This window comes from Podarcis filfolensis, assembly GCF_964270895.1.
Source record: "Podarcis filfolensis genome assembly, chromosome: 18".
Taxonomy (NCBI): Eukaryota; Metazoa; Chordata; class Lepidosauria; order Squamata; family Lacertidae; genus Podarcis; species Podarcis filfolensis.
In genome coordinates this window covers 2526038-2545064 of record NC_139622.1, presented here as the reverse complement: position 1 = coordinate 2545064, position 19027 = coordinate 2526038, and the positions used below count along the sequence as shown (strand labels likewise).

At 46.9% G+C, this 19027-nt stretch overlaps 1 protein-coding gene and 1 long non-coding RNA gene across 10 annotated transcripts in view; one reads left to right on the top strand and one right to left on the bottom strand.

Moving 5' to 3' along the window:
- Positions 1 to 15959, bottom strand: part of GATAD2A (GATA zinc finger domain containing 2A) — an 82921-nt gene extending 66962 nt beyond the window's left edge. For 3 of the 8 annotated variants that reach the window (XR_014543338.1, XM_083594588.1, XM_083594591.1), the window contains exon 1: positions 15808 to 15954. The gene's annotated coding sequence lies outside the window, so the exon portion shown is untranslated. Of the gene's footprint in view, positions 1 to 15807 lie in introns of all 8 variants that reach the window. The other 5 variants (XM_083594586.1, XM_083594590.1, XM_083594598.1 and 2 more) reach the window with 4 other exon arrangements.
- On the top strand, positions 164 to 11852 carry LOC310753615. 2 transcript variants are annotated; one of them, XR_014543386.1, is made up of 4 exons: positions 164 to 310; positions 1815 to 2830; positions 2882 to 11582; positions 11656 to 11852. It is a non-coding gene; the product is annotated as an uncharacterized lncRNA (long non-coding RNA). The 2 variants fall into 2 exon arrangements; XR_014543387.1 differs by having other exon boundaries at positions 1815 to 11582.
- Positions 15960 to 19027: the final 3068 nt, after the last annotated feature.

The following is a 19027-nucleotide window of genomic DNA, read 5'->3' as shown; positions in this document are numbered from 1 at the left end:
TAATTAGATGGCAGCAGGCAAACTCCGCCTCTGCCATCTCCTTCCTTTTTCTCCGCCCGCCCTCGCCAACTCCGCTCTCAAAACTTTGCGCAAAATGGAACGGCTGGAGGAGCGCGCGCGCGCAACGAGGAGACTCGGGCAGGAGACAGGCGTAAAGCGAGAGCGCAGCGAAGGATCGGCTTGGAGATCGGGGCAGAGAAGGAAGGGGGGATGGCTGAGGATGCGACGGGGCTGGTCCCCCACTTTTTTGGTGTTCCTCTTTCTCTTTGGGGCCACGTGGAGAGGCTGGACCGCGGCAAACCAAGTCTGGGTATGTGCCGATAGAGAGGCAGGGGGCTTCTCTCTGCGTGTCCCACCCCGGCGGCTGCCACTGCTACATCCGATGGGGCTTTGCATGCCTGGGGGGCGGGGGGAGGAAGAGAAGCCGCCCAGCCTCGCTAGGGCCTCGGTACCAGAGAGCGCTTGTTGTTGGACCTGGAGTGAGAGGAAGGAGAATGACGGCCGCCCGGGACTCGCAGCTGCCTGGCGCTTGGCGAGGCCCAGGGGTGCCGACGACACGACTTTGCTTGCTGCGTTTACTCGGGAATAAGGGCGGCCGCGGCCGGAACGGTAATCCCTTTATCGGGGCCGGCCGACTAAACTGTCAGCAAGCTTCCAGGTGCTCCGGAGCTCTCCGCTGACGCTGCGGAGTTGAAAGCCTGCTTTCAACGGTTGGGGCCTAATGCTAGGGACAGGGTAGCTCAGTCGGTGGAATCTGACTCTCCGGGTCGTGGGTTCGAGCCCCACGTCGGGCAAAAGATTCTTGCATGGCAAGGAGTTGGGCTAGACGACCCTCGAAGCCCCTCGCAACTATGCAGTTCTATGGTTCTCCCACCCACTCCACCACAATTGCTCGGTATAGTTTCCGCGAAATTGGGGCATTCGCAATCTGGGTTAAAATGAGAGCTGTAAAGAAGCACCTATGGCCAAACCCCTTGAGGCCTCCAATGACTGCTGGGCTCCAAACTTCAATCAGCCACAGACATCATAAGGCAGGTTTCCTTTGTGTTCCTCGTTAAAACCAGCACTTGATTCGGAGCTGGAGGACTGTAATTTTGTTTTGGGGGGAGCAGTTGGGCACCTGCTTTGTATGCAGGAGGTCCCAGGTTCAAGCCACTGGGGTGGGGGGCACACACACCAGCCACCTCAGTCTACTGCTACTGGCAGTGCCTTCCAGGGGTCGCAGGCAGAAGCACCCCACCCCATCTTTTATTTAGAAGGAGAGACTCCAGGAATTGGCTGCATGAAAAGCATTGTTCTACTCAACAGTAGAGCCACTGAAATGAATGGGCCCAATCTAGCCATGTCATTTCATTTGAGTGGGCTGTATCTAATGCTAATTCTATCCAGGAATTAGAACTGTTGAAATTGATGGACATAACCAACACAGGTCCATTCATCTCAGTGGGTCTGCCCTGTGTAGAAGGTACTACTCGGTGGGTCTACTTGTGAGTACAACTTTGGATGCAAGGCTTGCACAGTGGTGGACCCTGCTCCAGTCTCTTATGGGCTGCAGCTCTTAGGCTTCTTCCATCAGCAACTTTTAAGTCTCTTTAAGGTTACCATATTTATTAGAGTCTAATGTGCCCTCAGATCTAATGCACACCTCAATTTTCAGAACCTTGAAACCAAAAAAGGTATTTGCTGGCAAATGCAAATGTGCCATCGAATCTAATGCGCACCTGAATTTTCGCAGCATAATTTGGCCAAATGAGATTAGATTTGAGTAAATGCGGTATTAATAAATTCCATCCAATCTCTTGTGCCCACTACAGCTCCCCCACCCCATCTTTGAGGATGAGATTTCAAGCCTACACCAGAGGCAAGTACAGCGGCAACACGCCCAGCCCTTACACCAACTACCCTTCGGTGAACACAATAAAACCTGGAATGCAAAGCAGGTGAAAAGGTGTGGTCTGGCTGGTCATGAGGCTGGCCATGATGGCTGTCAGCATTCCAAGGTCTTTTAGGTGTCACGTTCTGGGGTGTGCCTTTAAGGTAACGCTGTGTTTGAAGAATGGAGGGCATCAGCTGTGCCACATTAATTATACTCCCTAGTGTGTTTGTAGGAGCAGGGTGGGTCCGAAGGGAAAATGGCTATCTACAGTACTGTCTTTTTTTTCCTTCGCCACCTAAACAAATGGAATAGAGGAAGACCTTTTTCGTTTTCTTATATTTTGCCAGGGAAACATGGCCAGCTTTCTTAAACTTAAAATTCTCAACAGGAGGGCAGATCCTATAAGCTGAAACAGGAATCTGCTACAGAAGATGCTGCCCAGTCCTACGGCATTTTAAGATGGAGTTTGGAGATAGTGCACCGTAAACAGGTGACCACGTGCAAAGTTTAAGGTCAGAGTGGCCAAGAAATAAAGCCCAATACCAGTCCTGCTTAGAGTAGACCTGCTGCAATTGATGGGCATGACTCACTTTGGCCTTTTAATTGCAGCATGTCTGTTGTGAGTAGGGCTAGCACTCGATACTACTCTTCCCCATAAGATGCTGGGGCAGGTTACAGCAATGTATAAAGACAATATTGAAATTGTTTATAAATAATTTACAATCAGGAAGGATAGGGTGGGGCCTAAAATATAGCAACACAAGAAGAGCCCTGCTGCTCAGGGCAATAGGCCATCTAGCATATGATCCTGTTCTCAAAGTGACCAACCAGATGCCACTTTTGGGGGAAAAACACAAGCAAGGACACAAGTGCAACAGTATCTCTCCACTTGTGATTCCCAGGAACTGAAATTCAGAGGAATAAATTAGGGTGTCAAAGGTGAGGGTTAAAAAGGTGTGTTTTCAGCATACAGTAAAGTACTTTCCTTCCTTGGATGTTTTTAAGCAAAGGTTGAATGGCCTTTAGCTGAGATTCTTGCATTGCAGGGGTTTGGATTAAATGACCCTCAGGGTCCCTTCCCACTCTACAGTTCTGATTCCGTACAATTTAAGGTGCCATGCTCACCTCTGTAGAGAGGGGGTTCCACAGCTTAGGGGCTGCCACAGAGTGACCTGTTTGGCAGCTGCTTCCCTTGTTCTACACTGGCTCCCAGTATGTTTCCGAGCACAATTCAAAGTGTTGGTGTTGACCTTTAAAGCCCTAAACAGCCTCGGCCCTGTATATCTGAAGGAGTGTCTCCACCCCCATCATTCAGCCCGGACACTGAGGTCCAGCTCCAAGGGCCTTCTGGTGGTTCCCTCTTTGCGAATGTGAAGCTACCGGGCAGAGGGCCTTTTCAGGAGTGGCACCTGCCCTGTGGAATGCCCTACCGCCCAATGTCAAGGAGATAAACAACTACACGACTTTCCAGAGACATCTGAAGGCAGCCCTGTATGGGGAAGTTTTTAATATCTGATGTTTCATTGTATTTTTACATTCTGTTGGAAGTTACCGAGAATGGCTGGGGCAACCCAGTCAGATGGGTTGTGTACAAATAAATTAGTATTAGTATTATTACTAGACTCTAGCTGTCATCATCCCTGACTATTGCCCCGCATCCCCAATGGAAGCTAATGGTGAGGTGCATGTGATCTCCCTGACCTTGTTGCTGTCTGAATAATAGGTTTGCAACTAATAGCAGGCAGTGTTAAGAACAACATAACCTATGGATAATTTCAAAGATGTAGTAAGATTCCAGTCCCCATGGTTTTGGTTTTTTTAAAAGATAGGAGTGCCTCCGAGTCCTACCTGGAAATTCCTGGAATTAAACCTGGGACCTTTTGCATGCAAAGCAGAACGTACAGTACAACCTCTTGCAAATATGGGAACAAAGACAGTCCCTCTGGAAGCAGGCCTAATAAACTATGTTAATGCCATTTCACAACGGTGAGGCATGGAGACAACAATGCCAAGTCACAAATCACAGGCCTACATTTGCACATTTGTTTAACTGTTAATGTTCTGATTCCAGGGCCTTGGAAGAAGCAAGCAAGCATGTTGGGTCAAGCGAGGAGGGCCTTAGTTAAATACTGCTAATATTTTAAAATGAACAAAACGTGGAGTGGTTTCCCTTTAGGTTCCTTCCAGCTAAGGATAGTGGCGACAGAAATAACAAGGGTTACATCATCTGCTTTCCTAAATATTAATGTGTGTGTGTGCGTGCGTGTGTGCGCGCGCACACACACACACACACACACACACACACACAGAGTGTTCTCTTGAGACAGGCTAGAGATTGCACACCGCTCTGAGAGCGAGGGAAGAAAAGGGGGACAGTTCAAGGTATACCTGTCTGCCTGGTAGGCTGTGTGAAGGCTAGTCACCTCCCCTAGGGTTAGCCAATGTAATGCCTTCCAGATGTTGTTGGAGTACACTTCTGCTATCATTATCTCTGACCATTGGGCCATGCTGATTGCCAAGAACGAGGAATGTAAGAAGAGCCCTGCTGGATTGAGCCAATGGCCTATCTAGTCATAGAATTGTTGAGTTGGAAGGGACCCCAAGGGCCATCTAGTCCAACCTCCTGCAATGCAGGAATCTCAGCTAAAGCATCCAGGACAGATGGCCACCCAATCTCTGCTGAAAAACCTCCAAGGAAGTCCACCACCTCCTGAGGGAGTCTGTTCCACTGTCAGAAAGTTATTCCAGAAGTTGAGTCAGAATCTTCTTTCTTGTCACTTGAAGCCATGGGTTCAAGTCCTGCCTTCCAGCATCCTTTTTTCACAGTGGCCAACAAAATCTGCATGGTACCAAGCAGGTGTGTACCTCTGATCCACACAGACCAGAACTTTTTTTTAAAAAAATCATTATAATGAAGCACAGGAATATTTCAGCACATGGCAAATAATACAATGACAGAAGAGCAGGGGAATGAGAAGAGGTTTGTGCACAGGAACCATCCATACAGCGGAGGTGGTGATTTTAAAATAAGAAGAGCCCTGCTGGATTACACCAAAGGCCCATGTAGTCTGGCATTCAGTTAGGAACATAGGAAGAAACCTTAATAGTGACCATTGGTACATTGAGCTTAGTGTTGTCCACACTGACTGGCAGCAGCTCTGGCAGGGTCTCTTCCCTGTCATGCCTGCAGATGCCAGGGACAGAATTTTCTACATGCAAAGCAGATAATCTATCACAGAGCTATGAGATTGAGCTCCAAGGACCTGGTAGTTCCCACACTGTGAGAAGTGAAGTTGCAGGGAACCAGGCAGAGGGTCTTCTTGGTAGTGGCGCCCAACCTATGGAATGCCCTCCCATCAGAAGTGAAGGAGATAAGTAACTATACAACCTTTAGAAAACACCTGTAGGCAGCCCTGAATTGGGAATTGTTTAATGTTTAGTTATGTTTTTATATATGTTGGAAGCTGCCCAGAGTGGCTGGGGCAACCCAGTCAGATGGACGGGGTACAAATAATAAAATTATTATTATTATTCCTTGCCCTCCACCCAGACTGAAAGCCCTGCCCACGGCAGAGAGGTGTATTATAAACCACCCTGTGAGTCTCAGATGAAGGGTTGTATAGAAATTTTAACAACAACAACAACAGAGGGGCCAATGCTCTTTGGGGGTCTCCCTGCTCCACAAAGGAGATGATGCTTTCAAAATGGCAGTTGTCTTTTTCAAGCCCTGGCATGGAAATCACTCGTGTACTGAATCCTATTAGGATCTAAGTTTTGCTTTTTTTGTTTTTCAAAAGGAAAACACATTTAAAGGATGGTTGAGGAGCCTCAGGTCCATGGACAGAATTCAGCCCTCCAGCTTACCTGGCCCTCAAAACTCTCCCCATGCATCACCCCATAGGAGCCAACTCCTATGGTCTGAGATGTCTCCCCCCACAATAAAATGTTTGAGGGAGCTGCCCCTCCCCCAAAGTTGATGAGCATTGCCATTCAAATGGTGTGTGTGCACCGCATCATGCGATCAATTATACAGGGTGGGGCTTACCTGGGCCCCCCAATATTTGATTCAAGTTGGCACCCTGCATCATCCTGTCACAGCTCCTGCTTCACACTGTCCTTGGGTGTTTTGGTTTGACTGCACTGTCTGTGCCTTTGTGATAAAGCCTCTTTGCTTGCCTTGATGGAGGATGGAGAGAAAAGTGTGGGTGAGCAGAAACCAGCCTACTGCCCAAAGGTTAAATTTGCATCCATTGCTCTGCCCAGTTTTGCCTGTGGCCCTGCTCACCACTTGCAGGCAATCCTCAAAACCTTTGCCAGAAGGGAATGCAGCCCTAGAACTGAAAAACGTGCCCCCCGCACCCCAAATCCCTGACTTAAAAAGATTGCCTATCTATGTATTCATTGGAGAATTAGCACCCTTGGGTGTCAGACTTTAGCGGGGCTTGTTCAACTGGGCTCTTAAGTGAAACCACTTAGCATAACTTGTTCAGGTGTATGCGGAAAGGTGCACTTGGAATGACAAAGAGAAGATGAGTCAACTTACATTAAATAAATAGGTTTGTGTACAGTATATGAAAGACGGAGGGAGGGGGAAAGGAATCTGTTGACCTCAAAGCAAGATTTGCACACCTGGGATTAAAATACAACTCATTGTTTTTCTGAACTGCTGATGGGGACAAGAACAGTAGTGTGCTGCAGAATTCTGGAGGTGGCGCAGCTATCCTGCGCACTACACCCCACCCTAACAGTAGATGGCTTTGGTTCTGGGGGGATCAGTTCCCAGTGCTCACTTCCATCTTTTAAAATGGGAATAAGCAGCCTTACAAATAAGTCACCAGCCCACATTTATCTTTTTGCTGCTGCTAACCATATTTTAAAATGGTTTTCCAAAAATGCACAACTTGTGTCAAAAAAGTTAGAAAGAAAGAAGAGACACAGAAACGGGCTCTCATAAAGCTTCCCAACCTGTTCTGCCGGAGATGATTCTTGCTCTTCCACAGGTAACCAAGGTGTGGGGCATTTGCAAGCCTGCTATTATCCTGCCTCACAGATTGGGTTGGGATATGTGTTCTTGAACTCTGAGAATGCCCCTGTGGAGCTAGAACGGACATGAAATTCCCTCGGCATGCAATGGCCTGCACCCCACTTTCCAACTGAAATAATTGGGAGTCCTGGAAAAGTTGTGGACAGCGATTAGATTTCGCACCAAGCAAAAAGTTGTTCCTTTTTTCCTGCGACTCTATTAGCTTCCTGCTTTTCCTATGGCATCCTGCCTCACCCACATTTCACACTCTGTCCCTGGATGGGAATAAAGACCTGGGCTAACCTTCCAGGGGCCACATTGTGGTGGTGGGCAGAGCCAGAAGGGAAAGTGGCCAGAGCAATAAATGCAAATTTTACCTTTTGTACCATAGGTACAACACATAGGTGTGTTCTACACCCACGCCCACACACCCCTCTGCCCTCCATCCATGTAAGCAAGATGCATTGTCAGAATTAAAGGACTCCTACCCAGGCAAAAACACCCAAGGAGATAAAGAGACAAGGCTGGTGAGAGATGCTGGCCTGGGTAGAGTCTCGAGCAGTGAAAAAAACTTAGATATATAAGATTGGCACAAAATGGCTCCTTAAACCAGGGTTACAGTCGTCAAAACAGAATGACTGGTTGCCATTTTGGGGCCAGGCAGCTTGAAAGTTGTATTTTTCAGTAAGACTTTTTGGTTCCTGAAATTCATTGATTGTGCAGATAGAATATAATGGATAGAATTCTACAGAATGTGTTTCTAGTTTGTGAAAAAGGTCCAGGTCCAAGGAACCCTAGGCATGCACCTCCAGATGGTGGAGACGTCAGGCGCCATCCTTTTGCCCAGGCACCTTCACATGGTCGCAAGTGGCCGATAGCCAGTTGCAAAATGTGCCTGGTGAATTTCGAACGTTGGTCCTGAGGGCCAAATGGAGAGGCATGGGGCTGCTTTTGTGCAATAGGCCTGAAGTTCCCACCCTTGCTTCCCCCACATACACACTTTATAAACTACTTTGTACATTCCCCTAACAAAATAAAGTCTTAAGGGAATGTGGCCTCGGTGGTTCACATCCATTGTGCTATACTCATATTGCTCCATTTCTCTCCCACATTCCTTTGCCATCAACCTTTCTAATTGTAAAGTCATTGGAACAGAGGCTTCTCGTTTCTCTCCTGTTGCTCATGTACCCCTACAGAGCCATGTTTCTAGAACATGCACACTATAAACGATCATGCTTTCTGCAGGCTATGAAATGTGGCCCACCCTCCCCATGCAACCTGCAAAAGTTGAGTTAAGATTGGTTTTTGTACATTAAGTTATAGAAAACAATCCCCATAGCAAAGACCAGCATCAATCCAAAGCCATCAAAGAGAAGCATCAGGCAGTGTAGTCTGAAGGGCATAACCAGAGTTAAGATTGTCATTATAAAACTAGCAGTTCATAAAACACTCCTTGGGGGGGGGGCAGGAGTTGCATTGTTTTAAGGTGGGTGAAATTCTTCAGAATAGTTTTGTTTTTAAAGACAGGTTGCATCCAACTAAACTAGAGTAGACCCACTGAAGTGAATTGATCTAAGTAAGTTGTGTTCTTTAATATTAGTGAGCCTACTCTGAGGATGACTAGCACTGCACACAAGCTAACGCTACTCAGAGTAGACCCATTGAAAATAAGACATGCTCGGGTCATGTCCATTAATTTCAATGGGTCTACTCTGAGTAGGAAATTGTTGGAGACAACCAAGTGTTTACTAGGGTGAGAAAGAACCTATTACCACTTTCAGTGGCAAGACACCCGCTCCCAACATAAACAGGAAAGGTGTGTTTCATAACCCCCCTTTTAAGAGAATTTTGCAAGAAAACATTTCAGTGAGTTGGACTGCAGCTTCCAGTCTGACATGGGCTTTTATACATTTGGCAATTGTTCAATGAATGGAAGTGGGGACACACAGAAGCAAGCTTTCGAAGTAAATACAGTTCCATGCACAAAAAAGTTTCTAGATAACTCCCCCTGCTGCTGCCTTTATGCTGGAATCTCAGCCTGCACCAGGCAATTCTGACAGTTAAAAGTATGCTGAACGTTGAGGGAGTGGCAGGTGCTGGTTGGATATTTTAAACTGGACCTCACATTCACATGACACTAATAACTTGCTAATAAATGTGTGCTCCATAAATTAGTCTAACCACCATCATCATGGGGCTTCCAGCAACTGGTATTCAAAAGCATTGCTGTCTCCCAGCAAGGAGGCCCTGAGCCTAACCATCATGGCTAGCAGCTGGGAATCATGGGTTGGTGTTACACTCAGGTCCTGCTTGTGGGGACTTACTATTGGGGCATCCGGTTCACTACTGTAAAAACAGGACTCTGGACTGCTTGGTCCTCCTTTGGCCTGATCCAGCTGCAGAGTTCTTCTTTGGGCTGCATTCAACTAAGTTCTACTCCAGAGCAAGTGTCCCTGTTTTCCAGGGACAGTCCCAGATTTATAGACGCTGTTCCAGTTTCTGATTTGATCCCAGAATGTCCCACTTTTCCTTAGGAGATCCCTATTATCATCAGAGAAATGTTGGAGGGTATGGTAGGCTGTCCCAATTTTCATGGGATAAATGTTGAAGGGTAGGGTGTTATGCAACCCCTGAGCTAAGGAGATAAGTAACTATACACCCCTTAGAAGACACCTGGCAGCCATCCCGTATAGGGAAGTTATTTTTAATGTTTAATGTTTTATTATATTTTTATATATGTTGGAAGCAGCCCAAAGTGGGCAGGGTATAATTATTATTATTATTATTACTACTACTACTATAACTGTTATGGAATAGGGAATAGGACATCCCTTTTTTCATCAGAGAAATGTTGGACGGTATGTTTTACTAGATGACTCCCAGTACTATGAAAAAATAAAGGAAAAAATAAACACCCCTTTATTTCTACATTTCTGTGTTAGTTGCCTTTCCCTGTCTCCTAAGGTTAATATCTCCAAATACATTTCTCACAGGGTACGTGCCACAGCTGTCTAGCACAGGTATGGGTGGGTGCACAGCATGGGCTAATAACCCCCCCCCCCCGAAGTTTTGCACAGCTGACAACCTTCCTAATTTTTCAGCTGTTGTCTTGGAGATAATGGAAAGGTAGAACAAAGGCGCACACACAAACACAACGCAACTTCATCTCTAAAAGAACTTTTTGAATGGAGCACAAGAAAGCAAAGGTTTGATTCCTAACCTATAAGGAATTGTTCAACCCAAATCCCCAACCATGGCCTGTGTAAGCGGGAGGGGCACACACAATGGATCTCCAGAGCATGTAATATTTTCTTCCAAAAGCACATTTCTTGGGGAGGGAGGGAGTGACATGTGAAAAGAAGAAATCCTTGCTTTTGGTGGCCCCACCCCCCAGCATAAACACACAAAGCACTGGCTTAATGATTTGAAAAGTAGGGCAGTTCTCTCATCACCTGAGGACTTAACATCCCTGTCATTGTATCCAAGAGGAAGGAAATGTCTCACTTCCCCAGCTATTTCAGGAACAGAAATCAATTGCGGGGTAGGGGAGGGGAGAAGGGTGGTTAGCTGAGCATTCCATCATAGGCTATTGGAATTGCATTCCTGGGCCACCCTAGGCAGTGAAGTGAAGTGGTTAGAGCACTAGTCCATCCATCCGCCCCCCCCCCCAAAATCATGTCTCAAGCAACCTGCCTCATGGGCTTAGAATGAAACAGATTCTCCCATTGGAAGGGTGGGGAACACCTGTGGCCCTCCAGATGTTGCTGAATTACAACTCTAGTCATCCCTACCCACTGGGTCACGTTGCCTGCGGCTGGATGGAAGCTGATAGTTCAGCAAGATCTGAAGGGCCACAGGTTCCTCACCACTGTGCTAGGTACCTGGGCTACTGGCTGGCTCCAGGTAAAATATTTGAGGGGCTAGTTTACTTCTGTGGGCCTGCATAGCTCGACACCCCTCTTCTGACCCTCCACGGATTTATCCGGGGTGGGTGGGTAGGGGGGAAAGATGCAGCTCGGAGGTAGAGAACATGCATTGTATGTAGTCAGTCCCAGGTTCAATCCCCAGCATCTCCAAGCAGGGCTGGGAAGCTCCCCTGCCTGAAACCATGAAGAGCAGCTGCCAGTCAGTGTTGATCTGGCTCAGCATAAGGCAGCTTCCTACATACAGCTTAGATCTGGTTTTTATCTTAGTACAAGTTTCAGCTGCCCTATCAATGCCAGGACGTGTGAACAGCAGCACTGCTTCCTGATGACATAACAATTACTTTACACTGATTTAAGCTGTAGCTTCTTGTCATATAACGCCCTTAACAACTTGGGATCCGGGCATCTCGCCATATTGTCCTGCTGGGGACCCAAGATCTGCAGGGGATGCCCTGCTGCAAGTTCCAGCCTTAAGTGTGTTCAGTACTGTGGGCCCAATTATGTGGAGCGTCCTCCTGACTGGGAGTAGAGAGGTCTTCTTGCAATGGCCTTTCCATTTCAAGCAATGCACTGCAGTGAAGTTTTCTGTTGCATAATAGGTTTTATCCAATACATGCTCTTTGTTATTTTTTACAGAGAGTTTAGAGATCTAGGTAATTAAATGGCATATGAATACTGCACTTTAACTAATATAACTAGTTAAATCTGAGGACCACTCACCCATCAGAGGGCCTTCTCAGCAACAGAAGCTCCAGTTGTGGATAAGACCATGAGGAATCCTTTGCCCATTGTGGGGCTTGAACCCTGAGATTAAGACTGAGCCAGGTTAGAGCAACGTACTCAGCTTTAGATGCTGCCTGAGGACCTGCCTTTCTGTGAACACTGTAATATCAGCCTGTGTAGTGAGAAACAAGCATACTTGACAACATTATGTGATATTTTATTATTGGGTTTTATTTACGTAGTTGCTGTAACCAACCCTGAGGTCTTCTGATGATGGGCAGGAATGAAGGTTTTTTTATATATATGAACTGCAGTGCACTTTTAAAGTTTTTATGAGGGCTGGGGGGAATTAATATAGTTCATGACAAGCACACACACACACACACACACACACACACACACACACATATATATAATTCCCCCCAGCCCTCATAAAAACTTTAAAAGTGCACTGCAGTTCAGTGGTTGATCTGGTTTGGCATCCTGTTCTCACAGTGGCCAACTTGATGTCCCAATGGGAAGCCTCCAGCAGGACCTAAGTGCAACCACAGCAACTCTCCCACTTCTGATCCCAAACAACTTGCATTATGCCTCCGATCCTGGAAGTAATGTACGGTTATCATAGGCTGTAGCAACTGATAGCCTTATTCTCCATGAATTTATCTAATCTTTGTTGGGAGCCATTACTACTTCTTGTGAGAGAGGATTCCAGTTTCATCATGCACTGTCTGAAAAAGTATTTCCTTTGTCTGTTCTAAATCTTCCAAGATTCATCTTCATTAGATGGTCCTGAATTCTGGTGTTATGAGAGATGGAGAGAACAACTCTCTGTCCACTTTCGGCACTCCAAGCATACTTTTAGACACCACACTGCTCGCATATGGCAGGGTTTATACACCAGACAAGTGACTTTACGTATCTGAGGGCACTAGACTCCAGTTCATGACAGCTTCCACCATAATACATTTGTTACGTCTTTTTAAGGTTTAATTTCTTTTTCCTGCCAGAGACTTAACACAGCTAGCCAAAATGTTGCCTGGAGTGTCAGTGGCGTAGCGTGGGGGGTGCAGGGGGGGGGCCGGCCGCACCGGGCGCAACATCTGGGGTTAGGGTTAGGGGGCGCAAATCCACTGGTTAGGGGGCGCAAATCCACGGGTTAGGGGGTGCAAATTACTTGCCTTGCCCCGGGTGCTGACAACCCACCATACGCCACTGTGGAGCGTTCTTTCCTTCCCTTTGCTGCTCTTTCGTTGCTCAGCCTTCTGCCACCAGCAAAACTTCCATCTCTAAGACAAAACAAGCCCCTGCATGCCTCTAGTTATACCTCTTGATTTCCCACCTCCCTGATCTCGGTTCAGCTTGCCCTTCCTTCCTGGAACACCTGGACCCAGTGGATTCCCATACCACCCTGTGTATAATTGCACCAACCCCACCCTCTTCCCGAGTCTCCCTAACCGGCTCTTCTCCTCTCCTGGCATTCTCATTGAGCCCTCCATGTTCCCTCACACACATCTCTAGAAACTATATTTGGAGATGGGCTGTAGCCTAGTGGTAAACTGTTTTTCATGCAGAAGGCATGTATAATAATAATAATAATAATAATAATAATAATAATTTATTATTTATACCCCGCCCATCTGGCTGGGTTTCCCCAGCCACTCTGGGTGGCTTCCAACAGAATATTAAAATACAATCCTCAGTATCTCCAGGTAAGGCTGGAAAGGACTCCTGGTCCAAAACCCTGGAGAGTCACTGCCAGCCAATGTTGACAATGCTAGATACACCAATGAGTCTAGCTCTGTAGAAGCCATGTTCCTATTTAAACCAGCCCTCTGTTCATAAGCATGAGGATCAGAAATTTACATTATCTTTAGAAGGTCCACAGCTGAGTAGTATAGCACATGTTTTGCATGTAAAAAGTCCAAAGTTCAATCGCAGGCACCTCTAGGAGCTGGGAATACCACCTGACTGTGAAACCCTGTAGAACTATTGCCAGTCAGTGCAGAAAATACTGGGACAAACAGACCAATGATCAGATTTTGTTCAAGTCAGCTCCATATGTACAAAGCAAATTCCTTCTTCACCCACCACTCTTGGTACCTCTTTTCTTCCTTGTTTATTTTTTGATATTTCTATGCCACCCCATAACAAAGTCCTTTGGATGGCTAGTGATAAATAAGGAGGGGGGGGAAGCTAATAAAGATTTTTTTTAAAAAAAACATTTAAAAGGGGAGGTGGATGAATAATTACATAAAAACAACAAAACAGAACTCCCATGCCACACCCCCAAAATAAAAAACATCTAAGGCTCAGATTATTGAAGCCAGCCTTTGCCAACCTGGTGCTCTCTAGATGTTTTGGACTACAGTTCTCATCTGCTCTAGCCAGCCTGGTTCTATGATGTCAAGGCTGATGGGTTCCCGACTGGGCTGGCTGTGGCAGCTGGGAGTTGTAGTCCAAAACACCTGGAAGAAACAAAGGTGGGAAAGGTTAATAGAAGTTCAGGAGACCCAAAGCCTAGAATCAGGTGTGGGAAATCTTTGCCCCTCCCCCAGATGTTGATGAACCACAGCTCCCATAATCGCTGGCCATTGGCCATGTATGCTGGGGGCAATGGGAGCTGCAGTTAGCAACATCAAAAGAAAGGACTTCATCACCAGAGAGATGGGGCCAGGCAAGCCTCCTTGGGAAAGTTACTCCATAAGTGTGTGGGTGTGTAAACTACTGAGAAGGCCCATTTTGGACCAGGTTTCCAGATGATTTTGAACAGCAGCCCCGACAAACAGTGTGTTGCAATAAAGATAGCCTGTTCTTCAGCAACTCCTTTCCCCCACTTAATGTGTGAGGGGAGATGTGCCAGACACTTACCATCTCCTTGCTTAAGCTGCCACCTACATGCAGAACAAAAACTTTGGGGTCTGGATCCAGAAAGCTACATAGAATTGTAATGTACAACAGGGATGGACACATACGCTGGGCTCCCTAGATGTTGTGAACCACAATTATTATTTTTTAACTCTTAATTTCAATTATCTGCTTTTGATAATTTTAATATTGCTTGTAAACCCCCTTAAAAGCCTTGCGACAATCAAGTGGTATATTGTTAAATGCTGTCCTCAGTGCTCATTCTTTGAGCACCCCCAAAATCCCTCTGAACCCCCCCCCCCTCCCACAAACCATCTCCAAAGCCCTCCCATTAGATGTCAAGGAGATAAGTAACTATATAACCTTTAAAAGACATCTGAAGGCAGCCCTGTATTAAGGAAGTTTTGAAATGTTTGATATTTTATTATGTTTTTTATGTGTTAGAAGCTACCCAGAGTGGCTGGGGCAACCCAGTCAGATGCGTGGGGAACAAATGAATGAATGTTAGCCATTGATGGTAAAGATGATGATGATGATTGCTCTCCCTGAACCTAAACCACTCACCCCTCCTGCTTCCTAGTATCAAATCCCTTGACACCTTAGCACAAACCTCCCTCTGCTCATCCCCTCAAACCCCCCCAAAACTCCTGCTTCTCGGCCCCTCAAACACTCCCAAACAAACTTCTACTCAGCCGCAAAACCTGAACGCCCCCTAAACTCCAAACGCTTCCCCAGATTTCTCTCCTCAACCCCTCCAAACCCAACCCCCCAAAAAACTCCCTCTGCTCAACCTCTCGAATACCCCCCCAAAAAACCCCACCACCTGCTTTCTGCCCCTTAACCAACAAAACCAGCTCGAAAACACACAGAGCGTGGTGCTGATAAGGCCACGTAGGGACAGCTGCCTATTCCTGCCTTGCGGGGGTTGGGCTAGATGATCCTCAGGGTCCCTTCCAACTCGAAAAAATCCTATGAATACTCACACTGGCCTGTCAGACAGACATACATGTATTATATTATATATACATAGTGCTTTCCTTCTTGGAAATAAGGTGCCAGTGCTGCACCCCCCCTTGAGCCCCGCCAGAAAAAGCGCACACGCCACACACCTGTCCTCTTCCCTCCCCCACGCTGCGCCCTCAAAAGGTGGCGGAAAATGGGGGGCTCCTTTGGGAGGAAGGGCGGGATGTGGAAATTTAAGAAATAATATGAAAATAATTAAAATGTTAGAAATCCGCCCCTTTCCGTTTGCTCTCCCTTCCCCCTGTGTGACACGCGGTGTGTGTTTGTGCGGCGGGGGTGGGGATTCCCCCCCAAAAAATTCCCCCTCACGCAGGAACTTCTTTCTTCGCCCTCCCCTCGAAGCCCCCGAACGAAGGCCCCGCGGACTTTACCTCAGCTTTTCCTCCCGAGGGCCTCCTCCTTCGCCGCCGCCGGCCTCCTCCTCCTCCTCCTCCTCGCTCGTCCTCCTCCCTCAGCGAGGCGAGGCCCGGCTTGGCCCGGCTGAGGGGAGGGAAGCGCGGTGGGGGAGGGGAGGAGGCTCCCTCAGGTGGCCGCTGACAGGAGGCGGGAGGAAAGGCCCGGGAGGACAGTGCGCCTGCGCGGGGAAGGGCAAAGGGCAGGAAAAGGCGGGCGATCGGCTTCCAGCCTCGGGCCACGCCCCCTCTTGCCTCTCTCGCTTTCGACGACGCCGGCTGCTCTCCCCGCCCACTTGCCGACTGCAGCCTATCCGCCGGCTTCGCGGCGCCACGCCCCCTTCTGTTTTCCCTCTCCGCCGTCACTGCTTTCCCCTTCCAGGCCCCGCCCCTCTCCGATCAAGCCACGCCCCTCCGGCAATTCCGCTCCTTTTCGACACGCACGTCTGCGTGCCTGTTAGCCGCACCCACTTTCTGTGGAGGCCACGCCCTTTTGTGACTCCCCGCCTCTCCTCTTTTCGCCTCGCGTATCTGCGTGCCGGTTCGAGGCGCGCCCCCTCACGTGATATTCTAATCCGCCGATTTTGTTTGATAGGCAGCGGGATGCGGCCAATGGGAAGTTCTAAAGGGTGAGGTCAGTGTAGAGGGAAGGGGAGGAGTAGGCCAATAAGAACAAACAGAGGGCGGGTCTCAAAGGAGCCTTCAACCTCATCGCACCCGGTTTAAGACGCGCCTCCTTCGTCATTCCCCTTCTCCACGCCCCTTTTCTTCTGTCATAGAGTTAGCTGAGAGACAATCGCGTCTTCGGGTAAGAAAGCGAAAGCATCAGATGGTGGATATCTTTTCCGCCCCATGGAATCAGAGTGGCAGTCGGTCTCTATGGGAAAATCCTCTTCGTTTTTGCATTGATAGTTAATAATAAAAGGCACACAGGTGCCATTGCAAGGTGGTGTATTAATATATTGCTTTGCCCAACAGGTATCTCTATGTTGCAGATTTATTGCACTGGCCCTCTCAGGTTCCCATTTGAAAGCAACGGAGTTTTTATTTTAAAAATAAAAGTTATAATTGTTTTTACCCACCTTGTGGGGATAGAACCTATGCACTGTAAATAAATAAATTCTCATTTTCCAGATTATGCAGCAAGATTCTACTCCTCAGGGCAGGTTCAATAGGAAGTTAGGAAAGGATAAAATGACCTCCCCTCTCACAGACACATATTAGGGTGTCCGTATCTCTCTCTCTCTCTCTCTCTGCTTTTGCTGTGGTTGGTTTTTTTGTGTGGTGACCTACTTCTTAGGGCCTAGGTTTTCAACCAGTGTGCTGTGGCACCCTGGGGTGACTTCTTTCTGCCAAAGCTGTCTCTGTTGAAAGATAGTGGAGCAACCTGGACCCGTTGACCCCAGTGGATTCTACTCTTGAGTAGGCCTTTGCTGGGGAAACCCATCTTCATCATTATTGGGTTGTAGGCAATGTTGGGTCCTGCTCAAGAGGAAACCCATTAAAATAGGTGGGTAATGGATGGGCAATAAACTGCAATAGTAAGAATAATAATACCCAAGAGACCTACTAAAATTGATTGGCGTGGTTGACTGGGGGTCACTGGCCTCCAGTGGGTCTTCCCTGAGCCAGATTTATATTATTATATTATATTATATTATATTATATTATATTATATTATATTATATTAATTATATCATATCATATTATATATTCTATAGGGTTGTTGCCAGTGTTACCGTAATTTTACTCAGTGTAAGCCCATTGAAACTGATGGTTACGGCAGACAGTGTCATTGATTTCCAGTGAGGTCTGTTGGGGTTAGAACATAGCAACCTTCAAATCCAAGTCCCAGTGTTAAGTGGGGTTTCCCTGTATCCCACAGGGGACCCACAGAAATAATGTGGTCGGTAAAGGGAGATGTGGACTCAAAAAGGTTGAAAACCTCTGCCTTAGGGCACAGATGCAGAAAACACATTGATGGAGGTTAAATTAAAGAATGCATACCATGATGCTGTGCATGCACACTCAGAATGAAGCCCTATAGAATTCTATGGTAAGCGTTAGGCACTTTTGTGGGCTAATTTAATCTTATTTCTAAATCCCTGAAATGGAGCAGGGCACTTGAATCAGAACTGGATGTGCTGGCTGATTCAAACTCCCCGACCCTTTACCGCTGTGCTCTACAAATGTTCTCATCATCCTTTGTGAAGAATGGATTGTTGGCGCATCAATTAAGCAAGCCCAACCTATCAAAATCAAGGCCCAGTACCATAATCAAGGCCCAGTACCATAAAAATCCATGTCCTTCAAGTGATTCTTCAGCTCTCTTTGACTGACAAAGCCAGTTCACCAATAAGCAAGTTTTTAAAGGGATAGGTTGGGACTTAAAAGTATCTCAACAGGCTCCATGCTTCTATTAAGAAGAAATGAATATGAGGGGCTGAATAGCTCTGCAAGGGAGACTTTAACTTGCTTTTCTTTCTTAAGAATAGTAGTCAAAATTTCCTCCTACTCATTCTCCTTTTTTGCAAGGCTTACAACCCTGCAAGGAATATCAGTATTTATTAGCCTCCATAGCGCAGGCAGGGAAAACTGATGTGGCGATTCGATGCAGAAGGGGCTTAACTTAAGACACCTGGTAAGACAGGATTCAAACCAGGGAACTTGCTCAATTCCCAGCTCAGACCTTAGAGCGCACCCACTCCTCCACCCTTTTACAAGTTTGCATGTAGCCAGACAGTTCTTTCTCAGAACATGAAACATGCAAACAAATGATTCAGCTCTCCTGGGGATCAGGGCTGATGAACAAGAACTGCTGCCTCTTCTACTCTAGCTTAAGCATAAGTATTTTTGTGGGAGATTGCGGCCAACTATAACAATAGCATGTGCCATGCTAGTTATTGCACCAAGAGGTTAAGACCATAAATCTGTATCCCTAGACTCAGCTAGGTTGTGGCCACATCCCTCACCTAGAAGGAAGTTAAGTTTTCTCCAGTTGTTCTTTCTATTAGCCTGAACACTGTAAGTACTGAAGGTCTTGTCTGGGGCTCCAGGCTCAGACCTCGTAAATGGCTCGCTAGCCATTTTTATGTTTCTTGACCTACAATTGAGAAACATTTTACCATATCATGTAACCAAGATGTTTGTACCTGCACTTTACCTACTGCTTAATGGATAAATGCACAAATCAAAGAAC